Source organism: Amblyomma maculatum, chromosome 9, assembly GCF_055883805.1.
Source record: "Amblyomma maculatum isolate TAMU_Amacu chromosome 9, ASM5588380v1, whole genome shotgun sequence".
NCBI classification, from domain to species: Eukaryota; Metazoa; Arthropoda; class Arachnida; order Ixodida; family Ixodidae; genus Amblyomma; species Amblyomma maculatum.
Window position 1 is genome coordinate 75,582,836 of NC_139352.1, and position 19,345 is coordinate 75,602,180.

Below are 19,345 nucleotides of genomic sequence, written 5' to 3' on the forward strand. Positions count from 1 at the left end.
CGTCAATTCTTCGGCGGTCAGCCTTTTTCACAGTCCAACTCTCGCATCCATACATCACAACTGGAAAGACCATAGCACGAGTTATACGGATTTTGGTTGGCAGACTAATGTCTCTGCTCTTTACTAGGCGGTCAAGGCTAACCATTGCTCTCTTTCCCAGAAGCAGGCGTCTCCTAATTTCATGGCTGCAGTCTCCTTCCGAGGTAATCTTGGAGCCCAAGAAGAGAAAATCTGTCACAGCTTCCACTTCTTGTCCATTGATGCTCCAGGACTTGATAGGGCAAGGCGCCATGATCTTTGTCTTTTTAATGTTCAGTTTAAGCCTAAACTTCTCACTCTCTTCTTGCACGCGCATCAGAAGTCTCTTGAGTTCCACTTCACTATCTGCCATTAAAGTGGTATCATCCGCATATCTAAGGTTGTTGATACGTTTTCCAGCAATCTTCACTCCAGCTGAAGACTCGTCCAGACCGGCCTGCCTCATGATGTACTCTGCATATAGGTTAAATAGGCAGGGCGACAGTATGCAGCCTTGCCTCACTCCTTTCTCAATCGGAAACCAATCAGTAAGACCATGCCTAGTTCTGACTGTGGCCTCTTGTCCTTCATACAGGTTCCTCAGGAGACAGATGAGGTGAATTGGAACTCCCATCTCTTGGAGAGCTTGCCACAATCTGCTGTGATCTACGCAGTCAAACGCTTTCGCATAATCAATAAAGCAGAAGTATATGGGTTTCTGGAACTCTCTTGCTTTTTCCATGATCCTGCGAAGGTTGGCAATTTGGTCTCTAGTTCCTCTGCCCTTGCGAAACACAGCTTGCACGTCCCTAAGCTCCCGATTCACATGCTGCTGCAGCCTACCTTGGAGGATTTTCAACATCACCTTGCTAGCATGCGAAATAAGCGCGATCGTGCGGTAGTTGGAACAATCTTTGCACTGCCTTTCTTTGGAATGGGGATGTAAACTGACCTCCTCCAATCCTGTGGCCACTGCAGGGTTGTCCAATTTTGCTGACATAATGTATACAGGACGTTAACAGTGTCGTCATGGTTGAGGTTTTGAAGCAACTCAACTGGAATGCCATCAATTCCGCTAGCTTTGTTCTTAGCAAGGCTGGCTAAGGCCAATTCAACTTCACTCTTCAGGATGTCCGGCTCGAGATCAGTAATCACAACCGTCTTATGATGGGTTTGCACATTCGGGTCCTTCTCGTACAGTTCTTCTGTGTATTCCTGCCACCTCTTCTTTATCTCTGAGGCTTCAGTGAGGTCCTTGCCTCGTTTGTCCTTTATCACGCCCAGCTTAGCACAGAAGCTTCCTTTGATATCTTTGATTGTCTTATACAGAGCTCTTGTGTTCCTTAATTGGCTGTTGTCCTCAACTGCTTGGCACTGTATGTTCAGGAAGGCATTCTTATCTCTCCTTGCTATTACAAAGCATTTAAACATTCACAGGTAAAAAATAATATAAAATTATAAAATGAAACAAAAAGAGTTTATTCAGTTGCAGTCAGTACGCAAAAACAACAAATACAGCACTGATCTACTAAAAAAAAAAGCACGGTTCGTTTTTGGGGATTACAATAACAGGAGAGAGAAGATGGGAAAAAGAAAGTAGAAGGGAGGGTGCAAGCGACGAGTGGAGAGATGGACACCGCGGTCACCCATCAGAGTCAAGGGATGAAGATAGCTGAGGAGAGGTCACATATCGTTTCAAACACTAATTAACCGATGCCACAAGTTCGCCGGCTCTGAACCCGCAGCGGCCGAGATTGCTCCGCCCGGGATTGTAGTGGAGGAGGGGGAACACTAACGCTAAGCCGGCTTCTAACAAGAATCACATTCATTATGTGTGGTTTTAAGGCGAAAGAAACGTCAATAATGCTTTAAAGGGTGCTATTTGGTTTTTCATAATAATCATAGGAGTGTGCTAACTTTATAAAACAGTCAAACGGGGCCAAAAAATACACGACATGAGAAACAAAGCGCTGACTTTCGAGTGAACTGTCTCGTGTCGTGTATTTTTTTTATCCAGTTTGTCTGTAAAGTTAGCGTACTCCTATAACTATTAAAACGAAAGAATCTTATGGCTCATTATTTTCCAGAGCGTTCATCCATGCGTCCGCGAGAAGTGTCCCACTCTGCGATATTCCGCGAGATACCGTGGGATACTTGTCAACAATCCTGATGACGTCAAAAGAAAAATGAAAATCCTGTCTCTGCCGGGAATCGGAACTGAGCCTCTACCCCTCGAATCCCCAGCCGAGTGCTTTAAACAACTGCGCCGCGCCCGGAATTGTGAAACGCACATCATAATTCCCCTTGCCTACTGTGAAAATAATAGTTTCTCTATTGCGCGACTGAGAGATACAACGCCTTTTTTTTTTTCTTGTAAACCAATTATAGAATGCCGCTTAACTTTGATGCGTTCAACGGAATGCTGTTTGTGTTCGACAAAAGCGCGCACGCGATGTACCGCGTGCAGCACCAACGCTCAGGCTTTCGAATATCTCCATTGAAGGTTCAGCAGTGGTCTCGGAAATTTTAACGTGATGTCGTTAAAGGCAGCGTTATCCAGAAAGTTCACTGTTGTCGGCGTTGAAATTTCGAGCATGGTTCTTACGGATGGTAGTAGTTGAGAGTATACTTGGCAGAACACTGATAGGTCGGTGACGAAACGCTACACTACATGGCCTAGTGGGCGTAACGCTATCAAACCTTTCTGGACTCCTGGATCCCGACTAAGGCAGGCTGCTCCTAGACCACGCAGTTACGTTCCTACGGCTTGATTAATGAGGAGATTCGTGTCTATGCGCGATGGTCTTTCAAATAATATGACTAGCTTTCAACTCTATGCTAATGATTATATATGAGACATAAAGGCACAAGGAAAGACAGGATTGGTGATTAAGTGTCAAGCAAGTGCGAATGTGCACGGACTAGGACTCGCAAGGGGAGCTACACAAGAGAGCAATTCATTCTGCAGCGCTACACCCTTAGAGGCGGAGCTTCAGCGTCGCACAAGACTTCCTTAAAGGGGTTATATGGACAAATAGTTGTGTCACTGGTAGCTTTTTCGACCTCCAGGTACTAAATACTCAACGTCCGGTGATACATTTTGTTAGCATTCGCTATCCATGCTATGATCTATTGCCGACGGTGCCGTTTCAGCTTTTTGTCCCTTTTTAAATGTCTTTCGCTCTTCTCTTCAAATTTGTTTGAGGCTAGTTCACGTGCGTAAAGACACGCCTTTTACAGTTTAGGCGACGACCGAAGGTCACGACTGCTGTTTTAGCGTCCCACTATCCAAGGCGGCAAAGCCTATGAATGGATGCGAAGAAATAAACAGCGTTCTGACAGGAATGGCCGCGGACCTGACTGCCCGCCATCCATCAGCCAGGACATGACCGGCGTGCATCGCGCCGTCCGATATTTCGCCCGTCCGCACTCCTGTCCTCGGTGCTTGGGCGCCCCGTGTCATGACAGCGGCTATATGGAGCTGTCCAGCTAGGTTGAGAATATTCACTGGTCGTGTTGGGTGGAGCAAACTTTCGATAATAGCGAAGCCATGGCGAAAATATACGCACGAATGAAAACCACGTAAGCGGTCAGTTTCGCTAGTCCATGCAAAGTAAATTCAAAAAGGAATTATATTTATTCTAGAAATGAGTAAAACCTGACTGACAACATAAATTGCTGACTCTGAGAACATGGTATTCTTTTTTTCTTGTTTTTGTTCAATTTATTCTTATTTCTTTGGAAAGATGTCTACTAAAGAAGTATCCGTAATTATTTCATTAGACATTCTCTGTTACGGGCCTTCCACTCTCTTCAGTGCCAAACAAGGTACAAAGAAAACACGCTAACATTAATCACAATAGCACTGCATCATAAATCAAGCGTATTGGAGACGCCCTTTGAGTGTCAGTCACTAAGTGCATCCTGCATAAGAAAAAGTACGGCATTCTTCATACCATTTTCATCTGTATTTGCTGCGCGGATGAGAGGAGGTCGATTTGAGCGTATGGCAAGAAACTCACTGCTGACTGTCGAGAAAGTATCGAGCGATTGCCTGGTGAATGTTGAGCTACTCTCCTCGTGACTTCTCGGATACTGAAGTGACCAACCGGCTTCTCCCAGAACGGGCCATAGGTGCCTTTCGAGAACTAAGCAACACAACTCAGGTGCTGGCTAGAATTTAGTGACCTGTGCTCATTTCCTAGCGACACTCACGACTACATCACATGTCCAGAGCCACAACAGGGGCTTCCTAAACTGAGTAGTCAAGGGTGAGTGCTAAAACGCAGAAGCTTGGCAGTCACCTCCGAGAGTGTAGCGTTACTTTTTTCCCCACAATGATGTACATTAGGTGGAGTCAACGTAACTAGAATTGGGCTCTCGATGGCTAGAATCGGCGGCTCGCCATCTCTGGTCATTTTCATATTCGTTTCAATGCGCCCCGCTTCGAAAAAGTCACAGTGTGGAAAGACGCGATGTTGTATGGCTACACTAAGGACTCCTTATACAAAATATGTTAAAAGACATATAGAAACACAGAAGAGCCCAGCCGTGATGTTACAGTGGTCCGCACGCTCGAATGTCGTGCACAAGGATGCGAGATCGAATCTCTGCCGCGGCGGCCGCATTTCGTTGGAGGCGAAAAGCAAGGCGCCCGTATGCTGTGCGATGTCAGTGCACGTTAAGAACCCCTCATGGTCGAAATTTCTGGAGCCCTCCACTACGGCGTCTCTCATAGCCTGAGTCACTTTCTGACGTTAAACAACTTAAGCCAAACCTATCCAGAAAAAAACAAAAAAAGACTGAAGAGCTGAAGTTTACTAAAACTAGAGTTGCTGAGGTAGACTGTTGAGGTAGAGTGCTGAGGTAGAGTGCTGAGGTAGACTGCTGCTGAGGTAGACTGCTAACATATATCTGTCTCGTATATGTTAGAATTTCTGTTCTTGGATATAATATTTTGTACATGTAAATAAATTAATCATGCCTGCTGCAATTATAGTCTCAGCTAGTCATATAGGTCTTCTATACAGAGAGAGCATGCGCAGGAGAACGGCAATATGGCGGAAAAAAGCTGTGAAAAATGAGGGCACAAATGCAGCTGTTGGACAACCGCCTTACTAATAGCATTCGTTACGCTACGAACGGTGCAACAGGCTGTGATGAATGTTTGAACCACTCTAGAAGTGGTATATGCATACAAAGCTGTCTATATCGACTGATACAAAAGAAAAACGAATCGAGCACGTGTAATTACGATGTAGAAGTAACTGAATCGATTATGCCTCAGGGATACATGAATAGAGAGCAGCTTGCGCTGTGTACCGCGTCGTTCTTTTCGTATGCACATTAGTTCATATATCTTGTTCTTTTCTCCAATCGTTTCGTTTCGAGGCAAAAGTTTTTCATTTTGCCTCCTTCCGTTCACATTCCTTTTATTATTCTGTAGTCACTACCGCCTTTTAATGTCAGGACGAGGCTGTTAGAGCGATAGCACTCGCGAGCAGAGCAGTGTAAAGTAGTGCAGCGTCGTAAACATCGTGCTATCGGTACAAAGGCAATCTGCGAAGGCGTTCGCGCGCACTGCTGCTCTCAGTGGCACGCCGAATCAAACGATCATGGAGGGGCAGCAAGAAAGCACCAAAGACCATAGGCGAGCCGCGGTTGCGGCGCTGAGTGTGGGAAAGGAGGGGACTGGATCGGAGGCGTTGTCGGATCGAAGACGGCGTGAAAAGGTGGCACGTAATTTAAAACTTGGCAATCGACCGGCGGTGTGATGCTTGTGCCTCCTGCCCCCACCTCTCCCCCCCCCCCCCCCCCTACTTTCTCATTTCCGCTGGAACCACCGAGGGAAAACAGTCACCCTTTCTCAGGCAGCGAATACAGCGTTTCGCACGCTACAGCTGTGTACCCGACGCAAGGAAATCTCGGCGATCGTTTTCCGATGAAAGCTCCGCGCTAATTAAACACAATTAAAGAGCGCGACGCGTGAGAGAAAGCGCGATGAGGTTTGGAGAGAGGGGAAAAGAGTCGCGGCTGCACAGACGTTAAAGCGAGTAGGGACGCAACGCTGTAAACAAGAAATTTTTCGGTGAGGTCGACGGAAAGGTAGAAGCGTGTGCCGTGTAAGCGCGAACGTAAGGGACAGTCGACGGGATGTAGGAGCGAACTTCAAATATCAGCCATTTGGAAAAAAAGCTATTTTGGTCGATAACTGTATAGGCCATCCCTCCCTCTCTTTGCCTCCCCATTCCCTGTAATCCTGGGTCAGTTTTCTGAGCATGCGCTGTTTTCACAAGTGTCATTTTCGCCCTGACCCTCGAGCCATCTGATTGGTGGAAATGCCGGACCTGGATGCTACTTCGGTTGCACCACTTCCGGTTCCGGCATTTCTAGCATCATATGAGGTCGAGAATAGCGAAAACTTGGGCAGTGTACCATGTGACCCGGTGCGTTGTTCTTAAAGCCATTCCGGTGCGTAGCTCGATGTTTTAGTCTGGAAGAGAACAAGGAGTCTCATATCAGTGACTTCACTGAGTGTGCAGCTACCCCTTTCATAATGATGCTACCAATGTCCCACGATCCCGAAATCTCCGGTAAAAATGACATAAGGACCTATCACAGGCAAAATAGTCAAGACACTCTGCATCAAATGTGAAGTGAACAATTAGTCTCTAAAAAAAACAATGTAATTATAATCCTATTCGTGCTTATAAATACAAGAAATATGCATGTCATTATCGCCTAAAATCAGTAAGAGAGAAACGCTATCGCAGAGAAATTTCTCATTGGCTCCTTTTGCGATCGTACGTAGCCCTATAAGCTACGAAGCACCAATTTCAGCTGATCATTCTGGAACATGAGTGATGGTATAGCTTTTTGCGAAGCACTGCTTTCTTGTCGAATCCTATTACGTCTGCCTTCCAACTTCTCTGATCAGAACTGAGTAGAGGTAAAGCATGCATCGCAGGAGTTAAATCTCTCCGGTAAGTATTTAGCCATTTGGGAGCGCACACATTCCCCATTCTGAATGCGATAGAGTAAGGGTGTCATCGCCTGTTCATTAAAGGCGCTGTGATCTGTTAGTAGTTTAATAAAAGGCCTGGTATACTTCTCGTCTTAAGAAACGATGAGGACTGATGGAAGTTGATAGCAGTTAACAATAGCACAGTGGCAGATTTGACAAAGGCTTTGCTTTCAATAAGAATGGAGTTTTTGTAAGCTATAGGAAAAAAAACAACGTAAAAAGTAGATGACGCTGACGACAGAGTTTTGTAAGCAAACTTGTGGTTATCATAGCAGGTTTTGTTTTTGTTTTGGCACGTATTTCAAAAGCTCAAATTCGGTGCCAAACGCTAAGCGTGGAGTCATTGCGGTCTTCATGTCAGGAGGTGGATTTTAATCGCAGGAAATTTTTCGAGTCTAGTTTATTTAGCAGTGAATGTTTCTGCTTATGGCAGAAATGGCCTCTCTGAGAAAAGGCAGAAAAATCAATTCTACCAGAAAGGAAAATTGGGAGGAGCTGTGCTCAGTTTCTTAAGTATGATATGCTATCGGTTTCCTGAAGGCACATTCGGGGCACACAAATAGGCTGTCTGTAGACGAGATGAGACAAAGAATTCACAAAGATCTATTCAGCACTCCTGATACGTCATCAGGTGAAAATGTTGCTTCAATAAGGTACGGTTCGTTTAAACGCTCAGGTAGGCCTGTTGTGTCCGCTCACTCCATGTCAGTGTCCATTCATTTCTTCCTTTTTCTTTCCTTCTTTATCGTTGTTATTTCTCTTGGTTCTGATTATTAGAACAACTGGCTTGAGTTAGACGAAGAGTCCTGTGGGTACCCACTGAAGGCTGTCACCGTAAAAGACACATCCTCTTTATTTCCCTATCAAAGGAGAATATCAATGATTGGCGGTAAAAGAAAAATGTATAAATTAAAAGAAATCGAATCTTAAACCTTTAACCGTGAAGAACGGGAAAAGAAACAGGCAGCTTATATTCGAGTTAAAGCGGCATTCCCTGCCTTTGCCCATTTCGCGCTACCTTCTTCGGCATGGCAGGGAAAGAGCGGACGCTAGTTTCTGCTGTTCGTTTCCGGTTACGCCTTTGCCTTGTTTCTTGCTCCCGCGCACGTAGCGTTCCGTGAAGCGAATGAGACAGAATGATTAGCTTTGTCAGCCGCCAGCTCGCAATTAGGAGGCGCAGTGGGAGAGAAGATGGAGAGATTCTCGATTTTTGCTTCTCAGGTTCAGAAAGGAAATACGAATCTAAGCATTGTTTGTTTTTGTTGTTGTTTTTTGCCACAGCATACGTATACTTCGTCACTCAGTGCGCCTAAACTATTTTCAAACCGACAGCTATAGAAGTTAGATTGGGAAAACGAAAGCTAACGAACTCTGCCTATCCTTTTAATTCAACGAGACTTACTACGTTCTGTGACGGCGACGAAACGGTTCCTGCTTTTATTACCAATTCTCGGATAGTTACAGGGGAACGCATCAGCAATTGCTTGTGTTTTAAGGCCAAAGCCTTTAATGGCTCATGCTGTCGTGGACGAAATGTGTCACGCTTTTGCGGTGGCTCTGATTGGCCGAGGCGGGATGACGTCCTAGAAGTAGCGGCCAATCACAGAGCACCCCCACAGTATGCGTGAATGCGTGCCTTATATGGCCATATCAGTCAATGATCAATTAATAATCGAGGGCTAAGTATTGAATTAATTCCTGAGCGATGAATTATGCATTTCATCAGTTAACTAATTAATATTGAATAATAATTAGGTCATTATTTGCGCACCTATTGATCTAAATTAATTTATTATTGACTAATTAAATAAATAATTATTACTTGGTGCCAGTTATGTAGTACAATGCTGCACTCAGGCTTTCGCCTTTCACTACTTTAGCCGCTAAAGTCTCGTAACGTTTTACAACAGCTGCATTTCGGCCACCTTACGGGTAGTGAAATCGCCAGCGGTAACAGCATTATGTCTTATATGCTCTGTGAAGACTGATGACCCGGACATTTGTACTGGATACGAAAAACGCAAAACTGGAGAACATATTAGCTGCAACCGCTTGAAGTTTCATAACACTCGGTCATATTACGGATGGTGGGCGTCTTCTGAGTTTCGCATCCGTCGAAACTCACTTGCCATGACCAGGTATTCATACCGATCGAAACATGAGATTCACAAGCCGACCAGCATCACCTGTGAACCATTGTATTGGGTGCGGAGTAAAAGCGCGAAGCCTTCTAATGTTTGTTCCTGCAACCTCAATTAGTTGCTTATTGAAATTTATTTTCACGGGAGGTCCCTCCCATGGTCTTGTACCATGGGACTTCTCGCTGTAAAAATTCCAACTTTATTTGGATTCTGTAATCAACTTTCAACCTCGAAGCCCTCAGCACGCGGAATGGTAGCCGCCATGCGCAACTTGTTCCACACTGTTGGAAATTGTCGTAGGCGATTCCAGCACATTGTGTAGAAGCTTCTTTACCAAAGGGCGACGACAAGTGACGTTGACTTCTGATCATTTATATGATATATCGTTCTAATTGTAATAACTGTAATCGTAGTTATCCATTCATCGACGAGCTCGTAGCACACCTGCTGCCCATGGGTTTAGGGTTTAGTTTTCTTTGTTTATTTTAAGGGGGGGGGGGGGGGGGTCGCAAGTCAGCGCCATAAAGTTTTTCGTTTGCGAGCCTTTGGCTGCTTTCCTGCTTTATAGACTGTCCTCAGCACTGTGTAGAAATTGGACAGATATTTATTTTAGTATTAGTAATGGCGGTACCTATAACAGTGGCAGAATTATAGTTTCAGTTGTTGTTGCGATATAAATCGGCGTTGCTAACAGGTTGAGGTTGTTTCTAGCTATAGGAGGGTTAGCTTTGCCTGTTCTTCCGCCAACTGCCTCACCGCAACGACACTTAAATAGTGCCCACAAGTCAGGCACGCAATCACAGTCTTGCAGCCGCTACTTTCGTATAGTGGTCGTTGCGCCGACTACTACCAATACTCATCTACCAATCTCATTGAATCCAGTAACCTAAACGACCTGAGTACCGCGACCATTTTTTGAAGCACTGGTCAGCTTACCAGCTGGCCACTGAGCATGCTCAAAAAACTTGGACCATTCACTTGCATTACGTGCCACTCGTTGGAAAAATGTATATCGGTGATTAAGACAATGTGACCTCAATGCCTTCCTATCAGCAATGTCGACGAGGATGACTTCCTATCAGCAATGTCTTCATTCTTGCTCAGTGCACACACCGCTACTCTCCCGAAAGAATAAACAGGCTGCACTTGGGCCATGCAGTGGAACTGTATACTCGTATGATCCTCTGTGGTCCTCCACTCTTATAAAAAATGCCCTTCTTTGATTATATTGAGCAGGAATGAATAGTTTATATCGAGGGGGTAGACACAAGAAGGATATACTTTTTTCGCCAAAAGTACAGTTTAATTAGTGCATTAGCTTGTAAACATCAATATGATGAGTTAGTCTTGTAACTGTCGCAGTCCCTTCGAAACAGTTGCACCTGCATTGTTAATGTACGACAAATAATGTCTTTCAAAGATGTAATGACATTTTTTTCTCCTGTATCAAAACAGTGACCTTGCGATATCTTCTAATTCATAAAAATCTCGCACCAAACTCCTATGAACATTCACCTTTTTTTGAGGAACAGATGTAAATATTTCATACTCCATTGCTAATACGACGTTAATACACGGCATTACCGCACGTGGATCTGCAGAGAACGTTTACAGGAAAGAAGAATGCAATAAGATGTCTGTTCTCACTTCCCCACTGTGTATACTGGACTGTGCCAACTCTAACACTTTCGCGATCTGTGAGTGACAGGCCTGTTGGAACCCTGGCGTTCTCAAAATACCAGGGAAGCTGTCGTCACAGTTAAAAGAAGATGCATAGTTCAAACAATATCTTCACGAGTAATTATTTACAAATCAACGGGTTGGTTACCTGCTCACCTGCCACATTTTTTATTTGCTTCGAATAGAAGGACTTTTATCCACAACTGCATCCAGTCGAGAAAATAGAACAAAACTACAGAACCATGTCAAAAATACGACAAGATATTCTGTTGTTCTGTCGTAAAGACCATACGTTTCTGTAGTTTTGTAGTAGTCTACTGTAGTTCAGTAGTTTTCGTCTGTCGTACTTTTCTATTGTCTGGAGTTCTGTAGTACTTTTTTATTGTACGTACACAAAATTCTGATGTAACTACAAAAAGTTCTGTCTTCAAAACAAGCTTACTGTCAAAAGCTGCGTATAAATTCTCTCCTAACAACAAAACGTTTTCTGCAGTTTTTTGTGTGCATTGCGTTCTTGCTGAGCATGGATGCGGTAATACTGGAAAAAGCAAATGGACAAACGTTAGGGACATTTAAGCTCCTATCTTGAGACAGGCCCAAGATTCCAATTTTTCCCCCGGATTCAACCCTTTAATTTTCTCTCAGATGGGGCCTATTGTAAGATACTGTTATTTCAGTTTCCGATTCAGAACAAAAAAAAAATGCTTTACTATTATTCCTGCGCTCTCATTAAATTGTCAAAGCTGCCATAAAACCATTGTAGTTAAAGTTGTCATAAAACCAAAGCATTGTGTTCCTGAAAATCAATGTGCGGCAGCTGTTTGTTATTGTTAGATATTTTTTTAACATATTGTCAGGAGCTATCTAAGCTTGCGATTAATGTGCCAATTTTGCTTCTGAAAGTTGTTTTAAAGAGTCTCTTTTTGGTCGTCACATTCGGATTTGTGCAATCGCGCGCTTAAATTTTTTTGTCGCTTTTCTTCCCTTATATATATATATATATATATATATATATATATATATATATATATATATATATATATATATATATATATATATATATATATATATATATATATATATATATATATATATACACTTCGTTGTACTTCTCTCAATACAAATTCTGCGCAGCTTTTAGCAAATATGATAGTAATATTGAATTAACTGGAAGCTAACCAATACGTGGGCAATTGCTCTTCCTGTAAGGTTCCTTCAAAACACAAAACTAGGCGGTTCCTGTTTTTGAAGCAGTCGCTTCGGCGGATGTGTACTTGCTTCAAAGCACTTATTTTACGAAGTTTTTTTTTTTTCTTTTGCTTTCCCATCTCCTTATTTAAAATTCATTCTGTCTGCGCGGGGCTCTGAGAATGGCCAGATATTTGCTTGCGGTGTGGATGAACGGACGGGCAGACAAACCAGGATGAAAGTGTAGCCGCTGATTTCATTCGTGCAATAAAAAGTACATCTCCCGTAATCAGAGCGAATTTCAAGCATGAAGTGAGTATATTACCTGCATACTATCTCGTTTCAATGCACGTACGAACGCTTCAATAGATTAGTAGCGCTGTCGAGCGGTGACAAGATGAAGAGGTTAGTGCTTCTTAACTGGTCATTCTAATGCAGGTGCCATGAGAGCAGTGGCGTAAACGTCAACGTGCACATCTTGTCATGACAACTCGCGGGGACCGATCGCCTTGTTCATCATGTGCCACTAAAACCATGCATGTGATGTTCGGCTGCGGACACAGTTTAGTCTCATTTGCGCCGCGCGCTCACTTTACACCTAGGGATAGGCCTTTTCAGGCATGCATAGATCCAGTAGTAGCGCAGCACGCTGACTACAGAGACATATCACCATAGAAAGTTCATCTCCTGCGGTTCGCCATCGTATTCTCCCTTCACTGCGGTTCCCCTGCGTGCTCTACTCCATTCTGGCGTGAACGCAACAGGCGGCGCATCGTCAAGGGAATTTAGAAACATATCCTGTTTAAAATGACCTCAAATAAATGTAAAATATTGTAAGTTCAGCGGTTACCAACCCTTACCCAGTCGGAAAGAATTACAGAAATTTGTTTGTTGATACTACAGTATTTCTGTGCAGTTTTTGACAAGCCAGTTGCGAAGGCAGAGATTTCTGTAGTAACATGTCAGAGCTTTCTGTAGTTCCAATGAAAAAGTACTACAAAATTACAGACAACAGAAAACTGCTACAGAAAAACTACAGATCGACAGAAAAATCTCAACATTTACGACAAAACTTCAGAACAGTTTGTCCTATTTTTGACATAGGTATGTAGCTTTTTGCTCTGGGTACTGTTGTTTACTGAATTATGCTAAATACTTACTACCCTCTTCAAATTAATTTTGCAAGCGGCAACGGTCTCGACGCGGCTCAAACATTCAGCAGCCGAAGTGCTTAAGTTGCGCGTGTGCCGCAGTTGTTGACAGGCAGACTTCTGTTCATGCAATCTGCATTGCAAGTGCCGTATCAGGAGTTACACCTCATTCTACATGTGGGGTACAAGAGAAGCACCTTTATATGGCTCCAAGTTATTTCGCCCACTTAAAGTTGTCTAACGCATTTCACCTTCGTCCTTGCCCACGCGCTGTGCGACTTAAGATTACAGAAGACCAAGTGGTCTAAATCACTACGGTTCTTTTCTACGGCTTTTTTTTTTTCTTTCTTTCTCGTGTCGCTTACATCTAAGGTCTATCCCTCACGGTGTGGTGCTGGTTGTTCGCGAGAACGCAGCTGCTATGCATTTTCCTCCCTAATGAAACATTTGCATTTATTTTCCAACCAGGGCAGCTGAAGGCGCGCAAGAGAGCACAACACACTCTCGTCCCGGTGAGACTTCAAGAGAGGTAGGTGGTTGAACTAAATTCTGAGTTCAAATCACGAGACCGATTAAGCACTCAATAGCTTGAACCCCGCATGCAATGCCATACTAGGTTGGCGTTCCGCTTGCCTCCTGTGATTATCATCTACTTAGGCACGTCGACAAAACTCCGTTGCTGATAACTAGGTTTTGGCATTAAAAAGAGACTGAAATGGCCATTATACATCTAAGTGATGATTCAGCAGCATTGTAGCACTGCAGGTAAGGACAGATGATTGGAAAGGAGAATAATGGCATCATTCATTTTTCGTTTGTTTTTGCACAACAATGCTGTGGCGCTGAGGCAACTTCTCTGAGCCCTGACCATCTGTAACGGTGCAGGGCTAGATCAAGTTGGCTTCGGCATTCCGTGTGCCTAGCGCGGACAATACAAAAGAGAAGTTCATGATGATATGGTGCTGTTTTGGTTGCCCTACCATTGATTGGCTTGATCGATCAATGCACCAGGACCGTCCATTTGCAGCCAATATTATTCATTCCGCCGCGTGGTTTGCTAACGGTTGCAGCTAGCTTCCTAAATATTGCCTATTTTTAGCTAAGCAGGGCCTCTTTGTTGCGGCATGCCAAAGGAACGTGACTGAGGTACAGGAGAAGCAATTCTGACAGCACCGCAATCTCTATTTGGTACCTTCGCTTTTTTTCTTTTCTTTTTTTTTGCTATTTATATTACGTTTACATCTTCATTAGAGCCAGCGCTAGTAGTCAGTTATGGCACGTAGCGCTGATTTCTTCCGGTCTTGTTATTCAGCCCGCATAAATGTCTTACTCCGCATCGCGCTAAGAGACAAAGGATGGCTGCTAGGAAGATTCTGAGCAATGTTGCAATTCGTCGGCCAGGCCAAAAACAGTGAATAAACAGCCCTAAATCAATTATTTTGAATTCGGAGCATAGAAACGAAAGAAACCGTGTTCTACCAATAAGCAAGACGGGCTGTAGCGACAGCGTCATGCCGAGGTAACGAAAAACGAAATTTAGTATTGAACAATGTTGAACAGTGTTAAGACTGGGAACCCCTGGAAATTTCGACCGCTTGATATCATTTAACGCGCAATGAAATCACAGAGTACGCAGGCACCTTGCTGTTCACCTACATCTTTGAAAAGCGGCCTCGCCTGAAGTTTGTTCCACATCCATGGCTTCTGACTAGAGGAGGCGATTTTTCAGCATTCTAGTGCATTAACCACTGAGTCACCACGGCGGGGCTGTTCTAATGTCATAACTCCGCACTTGGTGGGTAATCAACAGACATGGTTGTACTAAATTGCCGTAATAAGATTACAGTAACATTAATTACTTTCCTGGTAATCTGTAGTGTAATGAATTACTTTTCCAGTCTAAGGTACCCAAGTGATGTATGATGTCAGCGCACAAAAGAACCCCAGGTGGTTCAAATTTACGAAGCTTTCTCCTACGACGTCTCTCATAGCCCGAGTCGCTTTGGGACGTTAAACCCCACAAACCAAACCAATCCATACTTTTCCAGTCTGATAATCTAGCAATGTAAGCAATTTCTTTCGGGTAGTAATTTCGCCGTAGAAGTAATTCATTACTTTAGAAATCACTTTTACTAAAGTGCACTACCGCTCTTTGAATAAACAATGGTAGAGTGCTGCGAAAGCAGGAACGGCGAGTGGCAAGCATTGGCCAGCACAGAAGATCAGCAATAAGGGAGAGAATTGAGTAGAAGCACTCGTTTGAGTCGTCTCGTGTAGCTGGACCACTTACTATAGCTATCATAAGGGTAGTCCCAACCATTCTCCAATCAGCAAGATGTAAGGCGTGAATGAGCCGTCGAAGGGACAGATAGTGCAAGAAGGACTAAGTTCTAGACTAGTTGAGAACACGGAGTGGGACGCCCTGAGACGTCGGCTAAAGCACAATGGTGTCTAGCTAAGCTCGTCGCCAATGGGCGAGAGACAGTTGGATGAGAGAGAAGGAGAGATAGGCGGAAATGATCATGGCGCGAACATTACTGAGCGCAAGGTACCGACGTCAATTTCTGAACTATGGAGGCAATAAATAACTTGTCTGGGAGGAAATAGAGACCACCCCGGGCCAGCAAGGCGCTGGGTTCGCCGCTTTCTTCTGCCGTGAGCGCAATGAAAGGAACCAATGTTTGCCGTGTTTCAGTGTTTTGTTCTTTTTGTTGCAATTTTCTCATTTTTGTAATGACACGTCTCAGTCGGAAAAAACTACAGAACATTTTCTGTTCTTACGACAGAAGTTCTGTGCGGTTTTTGACAGAAAACTTGTTGTGACAACAGATCGGTCACTTGTTATATCAGAAATTTCTGTAGTTACATCAGCAAAGGGCTACAGAACTACGGACAAAAGAAACTTACTACAGAAAAACTACAGAACTACAGAAAAGTACTACCGAACTACAGAAAAACTGACATTTACGACTAAACTACAGAACATTTTGTCGTAGTTTTGATACGGTCCTGTAGTCTTTTTTCGACTAGGACTTACTGTAGGAAAAAAGGAAGGAATAGTTGCCTACAAGGAATTTTGGCAGAAAGGCGAAATAAATTGTTCGTTACCGCTGAAGAGTGGTTTTTGTTTTGTTTACATTTTTTACGTAGTGCTGGTATCGATGAAAACAAGAAAATAATTTTAATGTGATTGCATTCCTGAGCAGAAGTAATTGTAATGTAATGTCAGTACTTTCTGCTAGCAGGTTTAGAAACGCAAACAATTTTCACTTTTCAATATTTATCAAAGGAATTAGCAATGTGATTTATTATTAATTTTTTAAGTAAACTGGCCACATATGCTTGTTAAAGCCATTTCTTTTTCCTCCATCCTTATATGGAACTTAGTGAGTGCACAAGCACAGTTTAAAGCTTAAAATACACATTGTAGGTGAAAGCCTACGAGTAAGCTATCAAAACCCTGTGAAAATTCGGATCCCGACATATTGAAAACTCCTTAGCGCCATCTGATGAACGCGCTGAAAAGAACAACTTGCTGGCTGCCACCGAAAGTGACAGGACACATAGCGCGCATGAGAGAGGGATAGTCGTCACATCGTACATCCTATAACAGGCTTTAATTATCCACGAGATTCCTAGTAAACGTTATGCCCTTTTAGAGTAGAAGTCCGAGAAGCAGTGCATGCGGGCTTCATCAGCACGCCTGCGCGTTATGTAATAAAGAGCAATTACCTGTACAGAGATCCGCACTGATTGAGTTTTCCCCAAATCCTTCGAGACTAGCACCTGTACGTGCATGGCCGCGGTGCTCTAAAATGTGGGGTATGATTTAATTAAGGCAAACCTGGCGAAGCGTGATCCAGTCATAATATTTGATCACTCGTGCTGCAAATACAAGCGACACACCTCTAGCAATCAAAATGGGTACATCGTGGATTACCGCAGTAGGCCAAACTTGTTGGTTTCTCTCTAATCCATGAGTATCAACCGCGCTAGTTAAATGTTACTTCAAAGATCCATGCTGCTAACATCGACACAGCAAGGCAATGCAGACATGTGTGTAAAGGGGATTAATAACAGAAAAAGAAACAACGTCGGAGAAAGGTTGCAATTAATAAGTTTCTTCAAAACGCGGAATTGATAGAGGCTTTTGATCGGTCGGCGTTTGGTCGAGAAAATGCTGCGAGCGTGCCTACACGCCATTCAAAAAGTTGCTGAATCAAAACAAAAATATGTATTACGAGTGCTATAAAATCAAGCCGAACTCATTGATTACTAGTGCGTCCGTACTGCGCTCGATTTTTCTTTCTTTCTTTTCTTTTTTGCACCACAGATATCGATTTGTGACTCTGGACGTACGAGTAAATTTTAACGTTTCAAGAGACATGATGGACGTTTTACACTCCGCAGAGCGTGTCATGCACAGCGCTAAACAATAAAGCCTCATCTTTTCCTCTTTTTACTGCTGCATTCGTAGACAACACAGTGGTTACCCAGATGACCTTTTATGCTTGCAGGAGAATGGCACTGACTTGTTTATGCAGTACCAGAGGTTACAACGCCCGATTGTTGCGCATGGGGCAAAGGCACCTCGCAACGTTTTGGCAACATTGAGAGAGATGGGGCCTAACGTCTTGGTTTGAGACTAGGGCGAAGCAATCTGCTATATAGTTTCGAAACTATATGCCCCAGTATCAATCACATATCTCTTACAATGAAAAAAAAAAGAACTTGAAACCGACGGGCTGATATTTATCACGAACGTTAACAGCAACTTCAGTGCCGTGTGCTTGCTTAATCTCTGACAAGGAAATAAAAAGGAAAAGGACCACCGTATGTTTTCGAACAAAAGCCGCCGAAAACGTTTTCAGGTAGAAAATACTGCATGATTCAGTGAACTTCGAACTTTTCGATTAAAATTTAACGTGGTCACCGTGTGCGACGGCGAGTGTGGATGATGTATGGGTCATTTTGACGAGGAATGCTTTCAATCGCTCATCTTGGGAGTATTTTTGCTAGGATTGCATGCACCCGCACGTTTGTGCGCGCGCGCGCGCGCGTGTGTGTGTGTGTGTGTGTGTGTGTGTGTGTGTGTGTGTGTGTGTGTGTGTGTGTGTGTGTGTGTGTGTGTGTGTGTGTGTGTGTGTGTGTGTGTGTGTGTGTGTGTGTGTGTGTGTGTGTGTGTGTGTGTGTGTGTGTGTGTGTGTGTGTGTGTGTGTGTGTGTGTGTGTGTGTGTGTGTGTGTCACTATCAACCTTGGCTCAGCTGTCAAGAGAGGCTTGATATATTAGCTGTCTGCTTCTCGAGCTCTCCGCCTGTCTGTCTCTTTGTTATCTTCCTGTTATCTACCTTTGTTATCTACCATCCCTTGAAGTTTCCTGCAGCAATACGACCTCCGCTTGGAGAGAAAAACTCAATTGGTGGAGGCAGTCACCTCATGCTTGCGAGATAGCGCTGCAAGCCTGCCACTCGCGCCCGCCGTGGTCTCGAGAGCGCGGCACTCGTAACGAGAGGGCGTTGCGGCACACACAGCGGAAGGCGGGAAGAAGGATTGCGCCAATGCGCTGGGCAAAGAAGCGGCCTTGAAGGAACTCTTTCGGGCGGCCGACCCACCACCGCCTCTTCCTTATTAAGAAACCTACGTGCTGCTTTATTTGAAGAGAGTGGAGGGAGGTGGCGGCGTTCCTTAATAGCCCTGCATTCTCCGCTCGAGCTTCAAACGTGCGCTTTTGTGGACCAGCGGTGCAGTTCACTCATTACGTCAAAGCCACGGCGCGTCTGAGACGCAAGCGGTATCTCCTGAATGGAGGCAGCACGCGTAGAACAATAAACAATCTGGGGCAGTCAGATTGATCCTGAGGATACGGTAAAGCACATGTCATTTCGACTCCGCTTATAAATTAATAAGGTTTACATTTACTGCGCTCTCTGAAAAGTGCAGTTTACTCTACGGTATGTTGCTACCCACATACTGCTGTACGCTTGGCGTCAGGCCGTCTGGCGAGTTGCCAGCGTTGCTCTCTTTGCGGGACTGGTGGAGATCCTAAATCTGACGCTTGTGCAGCTGGTTGCATCTATAAAACCTTCTTGTAATTAAAGATTCTGGCAATATTTATTGCAATAATTACTTCGAAGGCATTTAT

At 44.0% G+C, this 19,345-nt stretch overlaps 1 long non-coding RNA gene across 1 annotated transcript in view; it reads left to right on the forward strand.

Moving 5' to 3' along the window:
• Positions 1–19,345, forward strand: part of LOC146179453 (uncharacterized) — a 392,855-nt gene that overhangs the window by 188,106 nt on the left and 185,404 nt on the right. Inside the window, exon 2 of the long non-coding RNA XR_014700927.1 lies at positions 13,671–13,731. This is a non-coding gene — a long non-coding RNA (uncharacterized LOC146179453). The remainder of the gene's footprint in view (positions 1–13,670; positions 13,732–19,345) is intronic.